General features: G+C 41.2%; 1 long non-coding RNA gene across 2 annotated transcripts in view; it reads right to left on the bottom strand.

Moving 5' to 3' along the window:
- Positions 1 to 2,288: 2,288 nt before the first annotated feature.
- LOC125400014 (uncharacterized) overlaps positions 2,289 to 6,000 on the bottom strand; it is a 40,928-nt gene continuing 37,216 nt past the window's right edge. For both annotated transcript variants that reach the window (XR_015736807.1, XR_015736808.1), the window contains exon 4: positions 2,289 to 3,174. This is a non-coding gene — a long non-coding RNA (uncharacterized LOC125400014). The remainder of the gene's footprint in view (positions 3,175 to 6,000) is intronic.

Here is a 6,000-nt window from a genome sequence, read left to right as displayed (position 1 = left end):
GCTCAGTCTAGATATAGTAGGGAGGGCCTTGAACCTTCTCCAAAGCAATGCACCTTACCCTCTCTGTGAAGTGGATGTGGAGTGGGGTAGGGGTAAGTGGAGGGAAATAGAGGAGGAGAGAGAGCAGGAACTTGGATTGGTATGTATAATAAAAAAGATAATTATTTTTCTTTTAAAAATAAAAATAAAATGAATAAAATAAGTAAAATAAGATGAAATTATCAGACATGGTGTTGCACACTGTTAATCCTCATGCTTATCCATAAACACTAACCATCTCCCCAGTCTATATGTAAGGCTTTCAAAATGTGTTTTCAAGATATTTATGAGGAATGGTGAGTGGGCTGAGATTTTAGCATGCTTGCAAGACAATTAATTAGCCCACTACCGATGTTATTAGGAAATAAGAGGACCCTAGGTCATAAACAGAGAACTGTTTATTATTCACAACAATTACTTTGGTTGGAGAATTAGGATTTGTAGTAGTTCTCTGAATCCTTTGTCCTCCAGGGAATGTGAAGAGAGCCTGGTAACATCTGCATACACAGCTTGGTGAATTGCACGGAGAACCGCCAAGCTTAGGAAACACATAACTTTTATAACAACCAGTAAGCTTCCTTGTACTCTGACACTTCAAAGGGAGATACTTTGTCTTCTCAGGCTGTTCACTGAACAGGCATCCCTGGTAAAATAACAGAATAAATGATGTTGGTGTCTTATTTTCTAAGAGGAGCACAGATGCGAGAGATCCATAGAGAATTTTCTTCGACAATGATGTTTCCACACTGTCTTAGTATGCTGTTGACTGCTATAACTAATACAAAGGTTATTATCAAATCCGTTAACCCCATCTCACACAAATTCATGTATCTCAACAGAACTCAAAGAAGCAGAATGAAATATCTGTATTTTTGATCTGAACCATGGACTTAACTAACCAGAGATGAGACATAAGCCATTATTAGTCCCACCTTTGAAATCAAGTTTCTTTCTTCTTTAAATCTGTTTTGACTTTCTCATTATCACACATCAGTAATTATTAACTCATGATAAAATTGACAGTTTATTTGTTTAAAATATTTTTCATCGTGTATATTCATTGTACGCAGTACTGTGTTACATAAGGACTTTTCTGTCCAAGTCTATATTGTACATTGTTGCGCATTGAACACATTCTCCCTCCAATTCCTTTCTTCATTGCTCCCTTCCCACAATCCCCTTTACTCTCCTAGATGGTTTGGCTTTTATTTTCATGTCATATATGCATACATGATTTTATTTTTCTGTATAAAAATATCTGAACTCAATTCATTTAATATAATCATCTCCAGCTATATCCACCCTTTTTTTTTGCCAATGACATACCATTTTCTTTTTTAGGCTTGAAAGTTGGGTGTAGGTTTGTCATATGCAGTCTCTCTCTCTCCCTCTCCCTCCCTCCTCTCTCTGCGTGTGTGTGTGTGTGTGTGTGTGTGTGTGTAGTGTGTGTGTGTGTATGATGTAAGGGCACAAGCACACACTGAGTTAAAGTATGTTCCTTTTATTTCTAGTATCTCCAGAGCTCTTTATCGTTAAGGTAGGTTGTATTTTGTCAATAGCCTATTTTGGTTTACTGAGATGATTCTGTGATTTTTGTCCTCAGGTTCACTTTTGTGATGTACTGCATTTATAGATCTGCACTTATAGAATCAACCCTGTGTCTCTGAAATGAAGCCAACTTTATTATCTTAAATTTCATTTGCAAGTATTTTATGGAGAATATTGGGACCTATGCTTATCAGAGTCATTGGTCTATACTTCTAAAGACTATTATTACAATTATTTTGCTTTTTGAAGAAGGGTCTCATTATGTAGTTCTGGCTGTCCTGGAACTATGTAGAGTAGGCTGGCCTCAGACTCACAGAGATCTGGCTATTTTTGCCTACAAAGTACGGGGATTAAAGGCATGCACCATCGTACCTGGCTATTATTTATTTTTAATTAAAAATAAAATAAATTATACACACACACACACACACATATCAGGTTTAGACAGAAAAAACCCTAAACAGGTTATAGTGTGTTTAACAATGTGTGTAGGCTTAATATTTTCAACTGTGTGTGTGTATGTGTGCAGGTACCTACTGAAACCAGAAGACAGCTTTAGTTACCCAGAGCTGTAGTTACAGACAGTTGTGAGCATTTTGATGTGGATGCTGGGAACCAAACTTAGGTCCTCTGCAAGAACAGCAAATGCTCTTAACTGCTGAGGCATATCTAAACCCTCTAATACTATGTGTGTATGAATGTATGTATGTATGCATGTATGCACATATGTATGTACTTTGTGTGTGTGTGTGTTTATCTGGTTTTGATATGAGGGCTCATAATTTTTTGTAGAATTTTTTTCTATTTATCTGTTTTATGGAATAGTCTAAGAAGCATTGCTGTTAGTTATTGTTTAAATGAGACACCACAAACAAAGCAACCCTTATAAAAGAAAGCATTTAATTTGGGGTTTGCTTACAGTTTCAGAGGTTTAGTCCACTTTCATCATAGTGGGAACATGGCAATACACATGGTGCTGGAGCACCCTTATGGCACATTTTCTCCAGGCAGGCCACACCTCCTAATCTTCTATTCCTTCTCAAATAGTGCTACTTCCTGGTGACTAAGCATTCAGATATATGAGCCTGTGGGGACCATTCTTATTCAAACCGCCACATTCTACTCCCTAATCCCCATAGGCCTATAGCCATATCATAATGCAAAATGCATCCAATCTAACTTCAGAAGTCCTTATAGGCTACCACAGTACAATGTTTTTAAGTCCAGCGTTCAAAATCTCTTCTGAGACTCATGGCAATCTCTCAAATACAATCCGTTATAAAATCAGAATAAAAGGGCAAATCATATACTTCCAACATACAATGGCATAGACTGTATATTATCATTCCAGAAGGAAGGAAAGGGAGCACAGTGAGGAAGTACTGGACCAAAACAAGACTGAAACCAAGCAGAGCAAACTCCAAACTCTGCAGTTCCGTGTCTGACGTCAAAGCACTCTTCAGATCCCCAGCTCCTTTCTGCTTTGTTGACTGTGACACACTTCTCTCTCTTGGGCGGGTTCCACACCCAGTCTGCAGCTTTCCTTGGCAGGAATCCATGACTCTGGCATCTGCAACATCGTGAGGTCTGCAACAGAGCCAGGCGTCACCCTCACAGTGCCACACGATGGCCTTTCATTCACAAAATAAGCAGTCCAACTGTCTGAGTGCAGTCTCACTCACAAAATAAGCAGTCCAACTGTCTGAGTGCAGTCTCATTCACAAAATAAGCAGTCCAACTGTCCGAGTGCAGTCTCAGATCTGAGTGCGGGCTCTTACTAAAACTAGAGCTCTTCAAGTAGAGTTTACCCTGTAACATTTAGTTGGACTTAACACTGTCGGTCTGGTTTTTTCTTTTTTAAAATCTTTTTCTCCTTTAATTGAAAATAGATATTTTCTCATACAGTATATCCTGATTATATTTTCCTCCCCCTCTTCTCCTCCCATTTCCTTCCCACCTCCCCTCCCATCCAGACCAACCTGCTTTCTGTCTCTCGTTAGAAAACAACAGGCTTCTAAGGGATGAATAATAAGGCAAAATATAATAAGATAAAAAAACCTAATATACCAGAATACAAAAAGTCCAACAACAGCAACAAAACAAAATAAAGCAAAACACCAGAAGAAAAGGCACAAGAAGCAGATATAGACACAGAGACCCACTTATCCATATATCCAGGAATGCTATAAACATAAAAGCACTAAACTGGAAGCCTTAACTATATAACCAAAGGACCCTTATGGTAAAAAGGCAGAAAAATAAAAAATAAGAATGAATAAAAAGTAAGATTTTAAAAAGTCCTGGCATGACTTTATGAGACAAGCAAGCTCTGAAGATGCTACCGAGCTGGTTTTCTGCTGACCGTGGACTGCTGGGCACGCAGCCTATCCTTAAGACAGTTTGTCTCCCGCTGACTGTGGACTGCTGGGCACGCAGTCTACCCTTAAGATAGTTTGTCTCCCCAGCGAGACTGCCTTGGAGAAACTAATTTTCATCTGAAAGTGGTTGTCAATTGGCTCCTGGGTTAGGAATGGGGCTGTGCTTTAGCTCTAACCCATCCGGTGCAGCCCTGTGCAGCCCTGTGCAGCCCTGTGCAGCCCTGTGCAGCCCTGTGCAGCCCTGTGCATGCTGCCTCAGTCTCTATGAGTTCGAATATACTTTGATCCTGTTAATTTAAAGGGCCTTGTTTCCTTCATGTCCTCCAAGCCCTCTGGCTTTTATACTCTTTCTGCCTTCTACTCGCAGGATTCCCTGAGCTCTGACGGGAGGGATTTGGCCTGCATTATAATATTGTATTTTAGCTTATACTTTATGCTCTTTAAAAATTGCTAAAGAGTCAGTGTGCGAGTGTGGCTGTGGACGTGTGGGTGTGGACGTGTGGGTGTGGACGTGTGGGTGTGGACGTGTGGGTGTGGACATGTGGGTGTGGACGTGTGGGTGTGCACGTGTGGGTGTGGATGTGTGGGTGTGCACGTGTGGGTGTGGACATGTGGGTGTGGACGTGTGGGTGTGGACATGTGGGTGTGAATGTGTGGGTGTGCACGTGTGGGTCTGGACATATTGGTGTAGATATGTGGATGTGCACGTGTGGCTGTGAACGTGCTGGTGTGCATGTGTGGGTGTGCATGAGTAGGTGTGGACGCGTGGGTGTTGATGTGTGTGTGTGGACATGTGGGTGTGGGCGTGTGGGTGTGGACGTGTGGGTGTGCACGAGTGGGTGTGGACACGTGGGTGTTGATGTGTGGGACAGAAGTCAGCCTCGGGTGTTGCTACTCAGGAGCTTCTATCTGGTTTGCATTGTTTTTTCGGTGGGGAGAGATAGATCCCTGTCTGGCCCTGGAAACTCACCATTTAGTTTGGTGGGATGGCTGAGAGCCCCGGTCTCTGCCTGTCTTCATCTCCCCAGTGCTGGGGTTACAAGCACATGCCATTATGCTTGACTCTTTTATGTGGCTTCTGGGGATCAAACGCAGGTCCTCATGCTTGGCAGTAAACACTATTAACCGAGCTATCTCTCCTGCCTTGATTTATTTTTTAATATTCTTTTTATAGTTATAAACTCTTTGTATCCATAAATTCATATAATAACTTCTTTCCTTTTTGAAAATGAAGTCAATTTTTTTTCACCTATAAACTGGGAATACAGCATATTTTAGTGACTTGTGAGAATTTGTTAAAATAATCTACATTAATCATTTATTGTCCTGCTTAGAATGTGGTAAGCTTGTTTAAATGTTGGCTTTAAAACAGAAAGTAAATTTAAAAAGAAAATTAGGGGGCATAAAATTCTCACCCTCAGCTTTGGTAGGCTACCTCATGCCTGGTGTGTTCTCTGTGGAATCCCCTCATGTCTTTGCTCATACCTACATCTCAAAGACTTTACAGCTGACTTATGCAACAACTAGAGAACCAAGACTGGCAGTTCTGAAGTACACGAGGCAGGGTAGTAGTTAATTGATGTAGGGTTTTGTTCTTTCCACCATTCCCAGAAAAGTATGCTGTGATTCAAGGCTTCCTACCTTCAGTCTATTATAAACAACCTCTATAAGACAGACTTACAAAACAGTGAGGACTGAAGTGGAGGGTTCTCAGTCCCTGAATAAAACTCCACCATGCAGATATTTCTCAGTTTAGAAGTTTCTGGGGGAGGGTGGGTGTGGGAGATAACTGGGGTTTGTTGAGGAGGGCAGAGAATTGTTAACTCGTTTTTCAGCGATAACAGACCAAGTTAGGAGGCAGCCTTGGGAGGTGTGAAACTCATCCTTCTTCGCTTTGAGCTGGGACATGGTGCTGTGGATGACGAGCTTTTATAAAAGTCACAGAAGCTTATGCAAATGGTCTGGGACAGAGGAATGGCATGTCCCACTGTTGAATGGTGTTGGTCTTAGGCAAAGGGCATCACTTTTGTGTACA

This window comes from Myodes glareolus, chromosome 27 (assembly GCF_982192425.1).
Source record: "Myodes glareolus chromosome 27, mMyoGla1.1, whole genome shotgun sequence".
NCBI lineage: Eukaryota > Metazoa > Chordata > Mammalia > Rodentia > Cricetidae > Myodes > Myodes glareolus.
The sequence above is the reverse complement of the archived record's forward strand: the minus strand, read 5'-3'. Positions and strand labels throughout refer to the sequence as shown.